Raw genomic sequence first — 16,075 nt, forward strand, 5'->3', positions numbered from 1 at the left:
TCTGGTCAGCATACCAGACACAGTTTTGACACTGGATACCCTTCCAGATGCAACCCGTCCAATTTATACCGGAAAAAGTGCGCGTTGGAATTTGAACCCTGGATCTCAGCAGTAGTGGGTTAGCATATCTTACCGCTGCACCACCTAGTCGTCCTTTCACTTATAGACGGATGATTTCAGATTTAATGGACAAAATCTGGGAAATCAAATGTCTGGTCCGATTGTTTCAAATTCCTGTGAGAATCGTACCAACACCAGTAGTAGTTCAGTAATTTTCCGCTAGCCGGCGCACGTCCCTCTGTTTACATCAGTGATAGGCTTCATTTTGTCGGGAGGCTCGCTTTGTTCTCACCTTTTTCTCGGTTTTATGCTATATTTTTGAAAGTTCTAGTGCTTTGTTCTGCACCAGCAGTGGACCAGTAGCCACCAGCAGTGCTTTAGACTCAAAATAACAGATAGACTGAGTTCCCACTATACGATCACAGCAAAATAAACACTTCATCCACCACACAGGGTAGTAGAGTACACCAACTTTAATATTTATTAACTGCTTTTACATGACATATTTACATATCTATTTATGTTGTTCATTTTACTGTTTATGTGCATGTAATATGTCCATGTTTAGCACTTTTGTATATTGTATATTTTCACACCCCCTGTAAAAAAAAACTCGCTGTTTCGGACAATAGCATTTTATGGACCAGTGCTCCCCTCTTTTAGTCTGTTAAATCGAGGTTCTACTGTATGTTACAGTGGACAAGGTCTCAAAGCAGTTTTACAGATGTCAGAACCCTTGATTGGCAAGCTGAGAATGAAACGTTGAGAGGAACCAGACAAACCAGACTTTTAACTTTAATGGTAGTAAAGTGCACACCACTACATCCCACTAAGAGCTATCTAAAGCTGTCTAAAGTTACAGTTAGAGACCTTCCACACACTCCAGTGCAGTGTAGTGTCTCTGTTTCCACTGTGGTTCCAGTGGATTACCAGTCTCATACAGAGCAGAGCAGATGACTGTGTAGAGCATGCTCAGATAATGCAGCATAAAGCCTGATAGCAGATATAACAGATTAGAGCTATAGCTCATGTAAACGGAGACGACACACAGCGACGCCGCACTGGATCGATGCAGTGATTCAAATGCAACTCAGTCAGCTTTTCTCCTCCCTCCACTTCAGAGTGGAACTGCACCCAAATCAGAGGGAATTCACCACCGGCCGGGAAAGACCAGAGAACCACGTCCGTCCTGAATTAGCTCCTGAACCCTGCCAGCTCCTTCTGTAGCTTCTGAGCTGATTTATATTTCGTGAACAAATGTCTCAGCATATTTGACACACGAGCAAGTAAAACAGTGTAGGCACTGATCGGATGTCGAGCCCGTGTCCCGTTGGCAAGAGTCGCTCAAAGCGGAAGCCAGTGAGAGAGCGAGTGAACGAGAGAGGCCGGCCGAGGTGGCTGATCTACTGGCGGTCGCAGCACTTATGGAAATAAGCCTGAATGGAGAACCCTCCAGACCTGGAAGTGCTTCATCTTTCGTATTAAAAAATCCTATAAATTTAATGGGAGAAATCTTCTCCCAACAAGTGCTGGTTAACAGCGCCATTAGTCGTTACGGCCAGGATAAGCAAAGATGCATTACGCCGACTATCTAAAGACCTAGCTCGGTCCTGATGCTGTCTCTTTAATGGTTCTTACTGCAGCCAAAAAATCTGAAAAGAACCGGACCCACCCCTCCGACCCCCCTTTGCATGATTTAGATGCCGGGGTGAGTATTGATCTCGCACTGCGGATAAAATTGTCCGTGGGAGAGAAATATTGCAGATATCCACTCAAAGCGAAAGGCCTGCTGTGACTCGGGGTGTAAGGGCTCATCGGAGAAAGAGTCGCAAGCAATGTGATACGAAATGAATTGTGCGAATGTAAAAATAGTAAGAACTCAATATCTGGGGGAAAAGTTTTGGGTCTGGAGAAACATAAAAAACAGCCTTAGGTTGAGTCTGTGTTAGGTTCTTTGTATAAAGAACCCTACACATGATTGCCAGGCAGAAAAGCCGATTTCACCTTCTTCAGTGGCTCCATTATCTGAAAATCAATGACGCACAACCAATGAAAAGCGCCAATTTTGTTGATACTAAAAACGCCGCTAAAAATAAACAAAAGACTGAAAAAAAAGATCTAGCGTTTCTTTCTGAACAAAGTAAATAATTTAAGGACTTGTTTGAATTCAGCCCGGCACCGTCGTCTGCATCAACAGCTTAAAACAAAGGAAATCTGGAGAGCGGGCCGTGCACACAAAAAGGGTCGCGTCCCCCCAGCAACAGCCCAGAGATAAGTGAAAGCAGCGTGGTGTTGCGGGCTGCGCAGGGGCTGGGCGCTGGGTGTGTGCACCGAGCTACTTTCACACAGTCTCCACGTACCGAGTGCTCTCACACACACTGGCCATCGCTAATTAAAAATGCAAATGAGGCGTGAGACCCAGACCTAGTGCGTCTCATCTGCATTTACCCCCCGTCGAGGGCCCGCTGAGAGACAGAGAGGGTGAAAAAAAACCCTCCCGCTCGAAATAAACACACACAAAAAAAGACACAAAACAACAAACGACTAAATAGATGCATAAACAGGCCTGTTCAGCGCGTCCACCCCCTCCGCTATACAAGTGCATAACAAGCCGCTCTTTCTGCTGCGCGCTCAAACACAGAGGAGGGACCGTCCTTATCTATACGGGATTTTGTTCTCACACCACAGACAAAAAGATGAGAACAGAGGCTGAAACACATGGAACATACGCTTGTTTGGGTCTGAAAGTGAAGCACCGGATGGAATAAAGCTGTTAAGTAAGAAACGGTACTGTCAGAGTCCAACAGAACCGGTTCTAGATCAAGTTCAAGTTTTATTGTTTAAACAGACGACCATTAGACCAGTCATAGAGATGATGTTAGGTTTCAGATTTGTTAAGGAAATTTATCTTTTTTCATGTCTTTATAGATCTTGCTTTGTGCACACGGGCAGTCATGCTGGAACAAGAAAGGGCCTTCCCTAAAGTTGGAAGCTTATCATTTCCTTTATATTTATTACACCTGTTAGCAACTGTTGTGGGTGAAACACATGAATTCAATAATTAAAAGGAGGGTCCCAATACTTTTGTCCATAAAGTGTGTTTAAAATGATTTACAGTGAGCACCAGTAAGTGCAAGGGTTTACCAGTGAGCACCAGCAAGTACAAGTGTATACCAGTGAGTACCAGTAAGTACAACTAAGTACAAGTAAGCACCAATAAGTACAAGTGAGTACCAGTGAGCTCCAGTAAGTACAAGTGAGCACCAGTAAGTACAAGTGAGCACCAGTAAGAACAAGTGAGTACCAGTGAGCACCAGTAAGTACAAGTGAGCACCAGTAAGAACAAGTGAGTACCAGTAAGAACAAGTGAGTACCAGTGAGCACCAGTAAGAACAAGTGAGTACCAGTGAGCACCAGTAAGAACAAGTGAGTACCAGTGAGCACCAGTAAGAACAAGTGAGCACCAGTAAGAACAAGTGAGTACCAGTGAGCACCAGTAAGAACAAGTGAGTACCAGTAAGAACAAGTACTGGTGAGCACCAGTAAGAACAAGTGAGCACCAGTAAGAACAAGTGAGCACCAGTAAGAACAAGTAAGTACTGGTGAGCACCAGTAAGAACAAGTGAGCACCAGTAAGAACAAGTGAGTACCAGTGAGCACCAGTAAGTACAAGTAAGTACTGGTGAGCACCAGTAAGTACAAGTGAGCACCAGTAAGAACAAGTGAGTACCAGTAAGAACAAGTGAGTACCAGTAAGAACAAGTACTGGTGAGCACCAGTAAGAACAAGTGAGCACCAGTAAGAACAAGTGAGCACCAGTAAGAACAAGTAAGTACTGGTGAGCACCAGTAAGAACAAGTGAGCACCAGTAAGAACAAGTGAGTACCAGTGAGCACCAGTAAGTACAAGTAAGTACTGGTGAGCACCAGTAAGTACAAGTGAGCACCAGTAAGAACAAGTGAGTACCAGTAAGAACAAGTGAGTACCAGTGAGAACCAGTAAGAAAAAGTGAGTACCAGTGAACACCAGTAAGAACAAGTGAGCACCAGTAAGAACAAGTGAGTACCAGTGAGAACCAGTAAGAACAAGTGAGTACCAGTGAGCACCAGTAAGTACAACTAAGTACAAGTAAGCACCAATAAGTACAAGTGTGTACCAGTGAGCTCCAGTAAGTACAAGTGAGCACCAGTAAGTACAAGTGAGCTCCAGTAAGAACAAGTGAGTTCCAGTAAGAACAAGTGAGTACCAGTGAGCACCAGTAAGTACAAGTGAGCACCAGTAAGAACAAGTGAGTACCAGTAAGAACAAGTGAGTACCAGTGAGCACCAGTAAGAACAAGTGAGTACCAGTGAGCACCAGTAAGAACAAGTGAGCACCAGTAAGAACAAGTGAGTACCAGTGAGCACCAGTAAGAACAAGTGAGTACCAGTAAGAACAAGTGAGCACCAGTAAGAACAAGTGAGTACTGGTGAGCACCAGTAAGAACAAGTGAGCACCAGTGAGCACCAGTAAGAACAAGTGAGTACCAGTGAGCACCAGTAAGTACAAGTAAGTACTGGTGAGCACCAGTAAGTACAAGTGAGCACCAGTAAGAACAAGTGAGTACCAGTAAGAACAAGTGAGTACCAGTGAGAACCAGTAAGAACAAGTGAGTACCAGTGAACACCAGTAAGAACAAGTGAGCACCAGTAAGAACAAGTGAGTACCAGTGAGAACCAGTAAGAACAAGTGAGTACCAGTGAGCACCAGTAAGAACAAGTGAGTACCAGTGAGCACCAGTAAGTACAAGTAAGTACTGGTGAGCACCAGTAAGTACAAGTAAGCACCAGTAAGAACAAGTGAGTTCCAGTAAGAACAAGTGAGTACCAGTGAGCACCAGTAAGTACAAGTGAGCACCAGTAAGAACAAGTGAGTACCAGTAAGAACAAGTGAGTACCAGTGAGCACCAGTAAGAACAAGTGAGTACCAGTGAGCACCAGTAAGAACAAGTGAGTACCAGTGAGCACCAGTAAGAACAAGTGAGTACCAGTGAACACCAGTAAGAACAAGTGAGCACCAGTAAGTACAAGTAAGTACTGGTGAGCACCAGTAAGTACAAGTAAGCACCAGTAAGAACAAGTGAGCACCAGTAAGAACAAGTGAGTACCAGTGAGAACCAGTAAGAACAAGTGAGTACCAGTGAGCACCAGTAAGAACAAGTGAGTACCAGTGAGCACCAGTAAGTACAAGTGAGCACCAGGGAGTACCAGTAAGCACCAGTAAGCACCAGTAAGAGCACCAGTAAGAGCACCAGTAAGTGAGTACAGTACTGATATCATGTCTTGTTGGCGAGCTGATTCCCTGATTAGATCATTAGGGCCCCGTGCTGGAGTGTCACGGCTCCCAGCTCGTCCGTCTGAGACCCCCCGTCTCTTCTGGCCTCTCAGGCTGGACTGGAGGAGTTACAGGGGTGCACACACACACACACACACACACACACACACACACACAGAGAGAGAGAGAGAGAGAGAGAGAGAGAGAGAGAGAGAGAGAGAGAGAGAGAGACCAGCCTGTTTGATTATGCATGCACTAAACCATCTGTAGCTCTCGCAGGTCCTCTCCTCAGTGGGCTGCATTCTCAGCGAGAGCCTCTGTTCTGTAATCCAATTGTGTGTTAAACCTCACTTTCTAAAGGCCTTTACGCAGCGGCCTCGCAAACACACACAGGCCAATACAAGGAGGCAGAAACCTAATTTAGAAATACAAACAGGCCTTTCTGTCCTATCAATGAAAGGTGAAGCTCCAGGGATCAGACCAGTGTTTTCACAAGTATCATCCCTCAGGTTTTTAATTCCCTCTTTTTACTTGTGTGGTTTTTTTTTTCTCACTAGCAGACGGTGCAGGAGAAAGAGACGCTGTGGACTGTCGGAGGCTCTGCCATGCCTACAGACTCGACCGAGTGGGACGCAATTACACCACGGTGTTCAACACAGAAAAGCCGGGAAATAGAAGCAGATTTTGGATTTGCATTTATGTGATAAATGATTTTCGTTTGATCTTGGTCAGGATTGTGGTGGGTCCGGTTCCACCGGGAAACACTGAGCGCAAGGCAGGAAAACCCTGGACAGGGCGTCAATCCATTGCAAAGCTTCAGCCATCCCATGTCTGTGTAGATGCCCCGACCGGCTGCCAAAATCATCAATGATACCCACTGCAGATATGACTGTAACAGGTGGATTCTGCTTTTCTTTCCTTCAGCTTTTACCACGTTCCTGCTCACTCCATATTTTACAAACCACAAGTGTTCAGACAGAAGATGTAGAGCTCAGTTTAATTACACCTCATCACTTCAGCTCAGATTCTATCCTGCCATCACTCGCCATGTTCATGTAACACAACAACCCGGACCAGAACAGGAAAACGTAAATAAAAACAGACAGCAATGGTCTGCAAATCCTTTTACTCTGTATTCTGAACTTAGGGTTTAGTGTCACAAGGTATCACACATTCACCCAATCATTTACTTGATTATTTACACCTACCCGTACCCAAGCACAACCAGGACCAGAACAAAGTTTTACAGCCAGTAACCTGAAGCAAAAAAATAAAAAATACATAAATAAATACACCAATGATGACCACCTTCCTAATATTGTGTTGGTCCCCCTTTTGCCTCCCCATATGCAACAAACTGTGATGCCCTGTGTATTCTGACACCTTTCTATCAGAACCAGCATTAACTTCTTCAGCAACTTCTGTTGGATCGGACCACACGGGCCAGCCTTCGCTCCCCACGTGCATCATTGAGCCTTGGCCGCCCATGACCCTGTCACCGGTTTACCACTGTTCCTTCCTTGGACCACTTTTGATAGATACTGACCACTGCAGACCGGGACACACTCCACAAGAGCAGCAGTTTTGGAGACGCTCTGACCCAGTCGTCTAGTCATCACAATTTAGTCCTTGTCAAACTCTCAAATCCTCACGCTCGCCCAAGCTCATCCTGCTTCTAACATCAACTTTAAGGATAAAATGTTCACTTGCTGAGTAATATATCCCACCCACTAACAGATGCCGTGATGAAGAGATAATCAGTGTTATTCACTTCACCTGTCAGTGGTCATAATGTTATGCCTGGACGGTGTAAACCTTTGCCAATAAGAAAAAAAAAATCATAATTAAAAGTCTCCCCGGGCTTAGCTCAACAAAACAAAATCACCATACAAAAGCTTTAAAATACAGAAATGATTATTTTTAAAGTAATATTTTTTTTTATTTGGAAAATAATTGTGCATGACAACATGGGTTCTACGCTCTGATAACAAGGGATCCACCACTTGTACAGTGCAGGATTGTAAGAATGTGACTATACAACAGAACAAACCTCTTATTAATAATAAGTGGAACAGATTTTTTAGCTTATGGCCTCAGTTTCACTAATCATGAACTAGCTGAACTTCACTACGCAACAGGACCTAAAGACGTAGTTCTATCACAGAGGTAACATGTATCAGCTCATCCGGACTTTTCTGCTCCAGTCTAACAAAGTTAGTATAAAAATAAAAGCAGATTCTGCTCTGCGGTCTCTCAGCGATGACATTACTGCATCACTGCGGTCCAATAAAAGCCGCTGTTTCAATCTCACAAGAAACAATAAAACACTGTACAGAGTCTCAGTGATTCGTTTGGTCGGAGTTTCTTGTGTTATTTCCTTTACGAACGTCAGTCACGGTACAGAATAAAACAGACCTCATAATAAAAAGAGCTATTCATTAAAATAATCAAACACAAACCCTACTGGAAAATGTCAGACCTGAATTCGCTACTGCACGACTTATAAATCAACGAGCTCTTTAACAGAAGACGAGTCTTCCGGGGCGGCTCAGCTGCTGTTAGTGGGAGACGCTGGCGGGATAGACTGGTGTTTTTACATTTATGGCATTTAGCAGATGCCTTTATCCAAAGGCGACTTACAGTACTGTGACAGTATACAGTTTAAGCTATTGAGGGTTACGAGCCTTGCTCAAGGGCCCAACAGCAGCAACCTGGCAGTGGTGGGACTTGAACCAGTGACCTTCTGATTACTAGTCCAGTACCTTGACCGCTAGGCTACAACTGCCCTGGTATCTAGTTCAGCAAAACCTTCTTCATACACATGTGAATGTGAAGCTTTTCAAATACAGAAATTAATTTTTAATTGTCATTATTAGACACAAATTAGTAACATTTAGTAACAGACATTCGCATCTACATGGACTGGCTATGTCTGAGAATGGTTTGGCACCCTGTCCAGGATGTTACTGCCTTGTGCCCAGTGTTTCCTGCTGAAGAAGCCATGCCCATCACTTTGTTCCCATTGGTTGGATTTATCTTCTTTCTACTTGTATGTATGTCTGTATGTATGTATGTCTGTATGTATGTATGTATGTCTGTATGTATGTATGTATGTATGTCTGTATGTATGTATGCATGTATGTCTGTATGTATGTATGTATGTCTGTATGTCTGTATGTATGTCTGTATGTATGTATGTATGTATGTATGTCTGTATGTATGTATGTCTGTATGTATGTATGTCTGTATGTATGTATGTATGTCTGTATGTATGTATGTCTGTATGTATGTATGTATGTATGTCTGTATGTATGTATGTCTGCATTGCCGGGCATTTGGGTGACACAGCAGGAAGTAACGTTAGCCCACTACCACCGGGATGAAGGGTTTGATTCCCCAGCAGCTCTATATATACAGACATGATTGACTATGTCTGAGGGATAGGATGGCCGAGGCCCCTTGATGAATTGGTTTCCTGTCTGGGGTGTGTTAATATATTGCATTCAGTAATTCCTGGGAAACCGGACCTAACGTGACCCAGACCTGGAATAAGCAGTGGTACAGCATAAATATACACCGATCAGCCATAACATTAAAACCACCTCCTTGTTTCTACACTCACTGTCCATTTTATCAGCTCCACTTACCATATAGAAGCACTTTGTAGTTCTACAATTACTGACTGTAGTCCATCGGTTTCTCTGCATGCTTTGTTACCCCCTTTCATGCTGTTCTTCAATAGTCAGTTTTAAAACACCTCACTGTCACTGCTGGACTGAGAATAGTCCACTAACCTAAAATTCCCAGCCAACAGCGCCACGTGGGCAGCGTCCTGTGACCACTGATGAAGGTCTAGAAGATGACCAACTCAAACAGCAGCAATAGATGAGCGATCGTCTCTGATTTTACATCTACAGGGTGGACCGACTAGGTAGGAGTGTCTAATAGAGTGGACGGTGAGTGGACACGGTATTTAAAAACTCCAGCAGCGCTGCTGTGTCTGATCCACTCATACCAGCACAACACACACTAACACACCACCACCATGTCAGTGTCACTGCAGTGCTGAGAATGATCCACCACCTAAATAATACCTGCTCTGTGGTGGTCCTGTGGGGGTCCTGACCATTGACGAACAGAGTGAAAGCAGGCTAAAAAGGCATGTAGAGAAACAGATGGACTACAGTCAGTAATTGTAGAACTACAAAGTGCTCCTATATGGAAAGTGGAGTTGATAAAATGGACAGTGTGTGTAGAAACAAGGAGGTGGTTTTAATGTTATGGCTGATTGAAATTTGTTCAATTATTTATTTGCTCCTACCATTTTATCTTGAAAGACAAAAAAAAAGAAACAAAGGAGGCAAATCAAACCAAAAGAGACTTTTTGTGTCTGATTGCTGTTAATTAGAAGAAAGAACACCAGGAGGACTGAGGAGACTGGCTGTGGAACCTTGACCATGCTCTTAGTTCCTCTATGATAAAGTCTATGTCTCTTGCCCTCTCTCTCTCTTTAAGCGTAACTGTGATAGGCTAAAGAGTCTATCACTGTGATCCTGTGATCTCAGACAGGAAAAGCTACACCAGGAGGAGGAGGAAGACAGAAAAAAAACTCGTTGGCCTTTTCCCAGGAAGGCAGAACGAGAAGCAGGATCCCAGCATTCCCTGGAGAGAAGCTGAAATATACAGCCCCGAGCAGCTTTCAATTTACTCTCCGTTTCGAGCGCTCTCCTCCTCTGTCGCTATCTCTCGCTCTGTAAATAGTCGGGCTGTGAGAGAGAGGCAGAGCTTGTCATGGTTATAATGTGTGTTCTGACCCCTCGTAGCCTTTGTGTGGAGAAATATCAAGATATATCCCTGAGTTTCGGTTCAGAAAACCAAAAACAGTCTGAAATCAATCTGTACCCACACTGAAATGCATTAGTACTTGAACTTAGAGCTGAAATACCAGAATTAGTACATACGGTGGTATATACAGATTGTAAAAAGTTTGTGAGGCGGGTGGAGGGTTCAAGTAACCAGAGATCCACCATTATTACAATGCACGATTCCAAAAATGTAACTACACAACAGAACAGACTCATAGTTAACGTGCTGGCAGGCTGGAGCGTACATGTCAATAGATGGTAAAAGCAGAAGCTCTGCAAATCATGATTCTCACACTGGGTTAACCAAACACAAAACATCGGACACACTACAGACTTTATTTTGCACACAGATGGAGGAAGGCTAATTAGCAAGTGGACACGTACCGTGACAATTTACTCGCATAATTAACATAATGAAATGTACCTGTAAGTAGGGCTGGTCAGTGTAATAATTAGAGCTCTACTGAATTCACTGTAAAACATGCTTAATTTCACGGACCTCATTTTTCGAAAATCACAAATTCCATGGATTCTTAAAGAAAAGAGCCACATTTCACAGCAGTCAAATCAAATAATAGAATAAATGGAAGCTACAATACACAGTACAGCTACCCTAATAGTTGAATGTAAACCTAAAACATCCAGCGACGGTCTCAAAGACTAAAATTCTCATCCGTGTTTCGCCCCTTCCCTGCATCCACAGAATCGTTTGGGAGTTTTCCAAACTCAGGTACCCGAGTCGTGTTTTTAGCTGCTTTAAGCTTCAACATCTTGGACATTTTGATTAACTGATTGCTAACTGAATTGCTGTAGGACTGCTAGGATGCCTCATAACGCAGATTAACCAGTAAACATGAGGCACTAGAACGCGACGTGAATAAAACAAGTTAAGTCGCTAAACACAAACTTTAAATGTGAATGGGAAAAGAGTGATTTCACAGTCTGTACGGCCTTACTTATAATACATGGCAATAGTGCATTCAGCTGCATTATTATTATAAAAATCTATTATTCACAGTGGTTAAGGTACTGGACTAGTAATCAGAAAGTTGCCGGTTCAAGCCCCACCACTGCCAGGTTGCAGCTGTTGGGCCCTTGAGCAAGGCCCTTATCCCTTAATTGCTTAGATTGTATACTGTCACAACTGTAAATCTCTTAATGCTGAAAATGTAAAAGTAAAATGTAAATAACACTGACCACATTCTGTATTACTCACAATATGAGCCAAAACATTAGGACCACCCACCTAAACACTGTTCAAACTGCTCTGACCCGACAGGACATCTAAAACAGCAATCCCCAACCTTTTTTGCACCACGGATCGGTTTCATATAAGATATAAAATAGAATAACTACACTGCTTCCACCTGGGGGTGATATGAGACTATAAACACCCGTGTGTTGGCAATGGAAGCAGTGTTTTCATTGCTGATGTAGCGATCTCTAATTATTTATTCTTACAGTGCAGCCCGGTTATAAATGACCCACGGACTGGTACTGGTCTGCAGCCCGGTGGTTGAGGACCACTGATCTAAAAGACTGTGGTTCTATGGACTCTGGTACCCGAAGGTTACCAGCAGGCCTTTAAATTTCTGTCCACTGTGAAGTGGATCGTTCTCTTTTCCACATACAATACAATACACACCCGATCAGGCGTCCACGTGTTCCTGCGAGGCTTTTAACCCTCTTAACCCTGTTTGCACTGTATTCAGTAACATGGGTCAGTAGCTTTTAGTGTCTGACAAATGCTGTGAATGTAATTATTGATAAATGAATAAAAACGGATGAACTGAGTTTAGCAAATAATGATAACACAGGACAGTTTCTGAAAATAATTGTTGGTTTTTATGACAAAGCATGTTGTGAGTGTTTTGTTTTGTCAATTTAATTTTCTTTCTTTGTTTGGCTTTGATATGAGTACAGTACTGCAGATACTGACAGTATGAACCATCCTGGCATTTTTTCTTTATATGAAGACACAGCACAGTCACACAGGTAGTTTTTGTTTGCCCTTGCTTCAACAGCAGGAAGCTCCAGTAAAACACTCTACACAACACCGGCTGGTCCACACGGTCCAGGAGAAGAGCTCAGAGAGAACTTTGGGTATCGTGTTCATCCCAGCTCTGGGTCTGGATGTGCTGTGAGGGGGGAAGAATGACCATGTTTGACCTCTGTCAGTCCTGATTTCCTGCTGGACATGGGCCGTGTGTGAGGATACACGATTAAAGGTGTTGTCAGTTTGATCAGCGTTTGCTGGAGACGTAACGTGAGTGAGTAGCGTGAGACCTTCCCCTGGTGAGACGATGGGGGGCAGCTCAGTGCGCTGTGCTTTTGGGGAGTGGATCCGAGTGTGTGTGCAGTAACTCACGACTCACGGAGAGCCCGACTGACAGTCTGCAGCTGCAGAGGGGGTGAAGTGAGGTGAGATGCATGATGGGGGATCAGTGCTGTCAGAAGTATGGACACACCTGTCTGTAGAAGCCGGCTGGAGTAAACCTGCTCGATCCATTTCCTCTCATAATTAAAGCACACGTGGTGTCAGATACGAATGATTCTCTATCAGCAAAAACCTCCAGCAATATTTAAACAGTAAAACTGAGCTTTCTATAAAGCACGCTTGTTTAGAGACCCTCAGTCTGAGTCTCATTATCTGTCACACGGCTTAAGCAAAACTTAAGAGGACAAATAAAGCAAGGAGAGCCTGGTTTAACAACACAAAATGTCTAAATGGCCAAACGATCACATACCGCTGTGCTCACCTCAAATAGCTTCATCTCTGCTTACTAGTTACTTCTCCTCAGCAAGGTCGCTTAGATTCCATGTGTGTGTTCGAAAACCTAGAGCGTTCTCTACACAGACAGCATTTTACGTCATCCTATGCAAGAAGGAGGCTGTTCGAAATCCTACATGCCTTAAGATGCTCACTAGTAAGGTATCTTAAAATGTCAACGGTATTTTGATTCAAGAACGAGTGAGAACCTGATGCTGCTTTAGCGGTGGAGGCAATCCCAGCATTCAGTGCGGCACAACCTTTCTCACAGAAGAATAAAAAATATGGCAGACGGCGCGGAGAAATGTAAATAAATAATTATTGATTTTTAATTTGTATAAACGTGTCGCTTACTTGCAAATTCGGGCTTGTCAGCGAATTCAGCTGTTTTCGGTACACAGAGGGAGATGTTAGTTAACATGCTAGCGCGTTATGCCACCCCATCCCATTGGTTTGAATGGCATGAGGCAAACTGTGTTAGTTTAGTAAGCAAAAACTGATGTTATTGCTGTCTGAGTAGCGTGTTCAAATAACCTGCCTTATAAGTCGATGACTTATTAGAATCCTCTCTACTGAGGCAGCTGCCTGTGTAGGCAGTGAAACAGGAAGGCAGCTCACTAGGTTTTCAAACAGACCACATGTGACAGTTCAAGTGTAAATGTACAGTTTTAACAAAAGCAATGTTGGTGGATCAAAGAGAGAGTTTGAGGAACCTGTAAAAATGTAGTAATAATAACAGTCATGATTATAGTAATTACCTGTAATAAACTAAAATGTGTTGACTAACTGGTTAAAAATGTTAAAGTACCTTTAGACGGTCAGGGTTAAATTTAAAAAGCCATGTACAACATTTTGTGAATATAAATAATATAAAAGAAATAATAATAAAAGAGACAGCACCAACAAATACGACCAACCTAAGAAAATAAGACGCTGACTTCAAATAGAGCAGGGGGCGACACGGTGGCTAAGTGGGTAGCACTGTCGCCTCACAGCAAGAAGATCCTGGGTTCAATCCTCAGGTGGGGCGGTCCGGGTCTTTTCTGTGTGGAGTTTGCATGTTCTCCCCGTGTCTGTGTGGGTTTCCTCCGGGAGCTCCGGTTTCCTCCCACAGTCCAAAGACGTTCATGTGAGGTGAATTGGAGACACTAAATTGACCAGGACTGTGTTTGATATAAACTTGTGAACTGATGAATCTCGTGTAATGAGTAACTACCGTTCCTGTCATGAATGTAACCAAAGTGTAAAACATGACGTTAAAATCCTAATAAACAAACAAACAGAGCAGGAGGACAAAACTCTGAGAGCACCATTTTCTTTATGTAATCCAGTATTTACATTTCAAATCAGCAAAGTGATCAAACACCTGCAGTGATTTTTTAAAATATATAACATATTACAAGAATTTCAGACTTTACTGGCAGTATAAACAGCCCTGCATGATGAGTTCTCCATAAGAAACAAACACAAAGAACCCTACATGGTATCAAAGGTAGCGTTTCTGAAAAGTAACAGAGCAAAAACATATTTCGATTCCCTGAAATGCATCTTCCACTTTATAGCAGCTTTCACAGAATGACCGCTGTTCAATCTGCCTGGAAAAAACCGTCCCTGCTTGATTTGTTCAGAACAAAGCGACCAATCAGCAGCTGAATACCAAACACCGCTGACGTCGGAGCCGAATCTGGAATCTGTTAGAGCAGGAGAAGCCGAGAATAATATTTCCTCGCTCTCAGGAACACAAACTCTTCACTTGTCATTGTGGGCAGTGCAGGCTAAACAAATCTGCCTCAGTAAATAAACAACAGACCAGCATTTGCACCTGGCATGGACGGTGGCACTGAGCAGCAAACCACAGACACCGTGCCATGTGGGCAGACAGGCCTGGCCTTCCATTCCTTTATTCAGCTCCAGTCCTCGAACCAAAAATCGAAGGAGCTGACGGTCTTGGTGGGACGATGTTAAAAATATACAGCAGTTCACCTTGGAAACAAACTCTCACCTGAACGCGCCAACACACACAAACACACACAAACACACACTAACGCACACTTTCTATTTGCTGTGTTTTGGAAGCCTAGCTGGCTGCAGTCTGACAGACTGATGAGTCGAGCCAAACTGGGTGAGAACACCAACAGTGCGCTCCCCAATTCCTTCCTCCTCCTCTGTCTAAATCTCGATTTAGAACTGCAGTCCAGACCGGCAACATCTGCCGCGTGACATTCAAAACACTGCCATGAGAAACACGTGTAAACAAACAAGCATGATGGTTTGTTTAGAACATGGACCGCTGGTATTTAATATGTGTAAAAATAAGACGGTGAACTGAAACATCACTTTCTGTATAAATTAACTTCTATATATATATTTTTAACTATACATTTTTATTTGAAATTTCTCATGAAGCTGGGTTTAAGTTTGCAAATATGGATCCCAAAGTTTTGGTTTGGATGTTCAAAGCATTAAAGTAATAATTATGTTTTAAGCATTAAAGATAGCCAACAGCCAACAGCACCCGTGGGCAGCGTCCTGTGAGCACTGATGAAGGTCTAGAAGATGACCAACTCAACAGCAGCAATAGATCATCTCTGACTTTACATCTACAAGGTGGACTAACTAGGTAGGAGCGTCTAATAGAGTGGACAGTGAGTGGACACGGTATTTAAAAACTGCAGCAGCGTTGCTGTGTCTGATCCACTCATACCAGCACAGCACACACTAACACACCACCACCATGTCAGTGTCACTGCAGGGCTGAGAATGATCCACCACCTAAATAATACCTGCTCTGTGGTGGTCCTGTGGGGGTCCTGACCATTGATAAACAGGGTGAAAGCAGGTTAAAAAAAAGCATGTAGAGAAACAGATGGACTACAGTCAGTAATTGTAGAACTACAAAATGCTTCTATATGGTAAGTGGAGCTGATAAAATGGACAGTGAGTGTAGAAACAAGGAGGTGGTTTTAATGTTATGGATGATCGGTGTATATCATCATTAATAATATATTATTATTAAAAAGTGGCAGTACGGTGGCTCGGTGGGTAGTTTCCTCCCACAGTACAAAAA

The 16,075-nt window shown here is 43.3% G+C and overlaps 1 protein-coding gene across 4 annotated transcripts in view; it reads right to left on the minus strand.

Moving 5' to 3' along the window:
• The window catches only part of nfia (nuclear factor I/A), a 224,705-nt gene that overhangs the window by 70,423 nt on the left and 138,207 nt on the right, over positions 1-16,075 (minus strand). The gene's annotated exons all lie outside the window — the stretch shown is intronic.

This window comes from Trichomycterus rosablanca, chromosome 17, assembly GCF_030014385.1.
Source record: "Trichomycterus rosablanca isolate fTriRos1 chromosome 17, fTriRos1.hap1, whole genome shotgun sequence".
Taxonomy (NCBI): Eukaryota; Metazoa; Chordata; class Actinopteri; order Siluriformes; family Trichomycteridae; genus Trichomycterus; species Trichomycterus rosablanca.